This window comes from Delphinus delphis, chromosome 10, assembly GCF_949987515.2.
Source record: "Delphinus delphis chromosome 10, mDelDel1.2, whole genome shotgun sequence".
NCBI lineage: Eukaryota > Metazoa > Chordata > Mammalia > Artiodactyla > Delphinidae > Delphinus > Delphinus delphis.
This window is the reverse complement of record NC_082692.2, coordinates 97,768,377-97,770,226: the sequence shown is the minus strand read 5'-3', so window position 1 is coordinate 97,770,226 and position 1,850 is coordinate 97,768,377. Positions and strand designations below refer to the sequence as shown.

Here is a 1,850-nt window from a genome sequence, read left to right as displayed (position 1 = left end):
CCAGGATAACACAGCTAACGAGTGACTCAGATGAAATTCAGGCCAGTCTGGCTCCAGGGCCAACTTCTTCCTACCTCTTTAAGATGTAGTTCTTCACAGGTGATAGGAAGAATCCATACTTGGTCAGGAGTCAGGGAAGTTGGTGTTCTCTGGTAATCAAGGAGGGAAGAGAGGCCTTGCATGTAAACTGAGGCAGAGCTTCTGTGCTGAGAGGGTGATCCTGGGCTGAAAACAGAGGGCATCTACCTGTGTGGTCCTGTAGTGACCAGATCTCAGGTACTGTTTGTTGAATGTCACTGCTGTGCTATGCTCCATTTTTAGCTTTACAAGCACCACTCACAGGAGTGCCAGGAAATAGGGATGTTGTAAGCCAGACCTATCCAAAATCATGATCAGCAAGAATTGCAAACATACTTGCTTCAGTACAAACCTTTCTAAGTGAGCCACATTTCTAAGTTCTGCTCCATTAAAGCCATCGGAAAGCTTCACGATTGCTTCATAATCTATTTCACCATGCTTTGGAATGGGACCTGCATGGATTTTCAATATATCTAACCTTGCTTGTTCGTTTGATAAATCAGTATGTATTTTTCTATCTAATCTGCCTGGACGAAGCAAAGTAGGCTCCACTGTATCTGGCCTGTTTGTAGCCATGATCATTTTAACTCTATGTAGGGTATCAAATCCATCCACTTGATTCAGTAGCTCCATTAAAGTTCTCTGAATCTCTCTATTAGCTGAAGTCCCCTCAGGAAACCGACGACCACCAATAGCATCTATTTCATCCATAAAAATGATGCATGGCTGATGGTCCCTGGCATAATTAAACATTTCTCTGATCACACGAGCACTTTCACCAATGTACTTGTCTACAATAGAACTAGATACAACCTTTAAGAAATTTCAGTCCAGCTTGCTAGCAACAGCTCATGCCATGAGTGTTTTTCCTGTACCTGGTGGTGCCTATAGCAAACAGCCTTTTGGAGGTATTATTCCTACACGTTGGAATAATTATGGGTTTGTAAGAGGTCATTCTATTACCTCTCTTAATTCCCGAATCTGTTCTGATAGCCCTCCGATCTCAGAATAAGGAACATTCCCAGGGTCCTCATGAGACATGTTGTGAACCGGTGGCTCTACCTCTCTTGGCAAATACCTCATGATAGTTAGTGTAGTCATATCCAAAGCAACTCTTGTTCCTGGCTTCAACTTACTTTTGTCAAGCCGTCGACGACAACCCACAACGTATCTTGGTCCATTTGTAGCTTTAACAATGAATTTTTCTTCAGTTAATTGCTTAAGTACTTCAGCCACAATCTGCCCAACACTTTGTAGGGCCTTCACATCATTTTCAGACTTTTCATACTGCTTGGCAAGTTCTTTTAATTGTTCCCTTAACTCCTTGAGACAGCTGTCCATCTCCTTGTGCTCCAGCAGCTTCTCTTTTTTTTTTTTTTTTTTTTTGCTGTACGCGGGCCTCTCACTGTTGTGGCCTCTCCCGTTGCGGAGCACAGGCTCCGGACGCGCAGGCTCAGCGGCCATGGCTCACGGGCCCAGCCGCTCCGTGGCATGTGGGATCCTCCCGGACCGGGGCACAAACCCGTGTCCCCTGCATCGGCAGGCGGACTTTCAACCACTGCGCCACCAGGGAAGCCCCGGGAAACTATTTTTAACTTTTTAAGCAACTATTATCTGTTTTCCAAAGTGACCATACCATTTTATATTCCCACCTGCAGAGTATGAAAGTTCCAGTTGCCCCACATACTCACTAACGTTTGGAGTGGTCACTCTTTTTAATTTGAGCCGTTCTAGTGGTTGTGAAGTGGTATCTCATTGTGGTTTTTTTTTTC

The 1,850-nt window shown here is 44.5% G+C and overlaps 1 pseudogene; it reads right to left on the bottom strand.

The window, feature by feature from the left end:
- Positions 1–376: 376 nt before the first annotated feature.
- On the bottom strand, positions 377–1,418 carry LOC132432928 (26S proteasome regulatory subunit 10B pseudogene; annotated as a pseudogene).
- Positions 1,419–1,850: the final 432 nt, after the last annotated feature.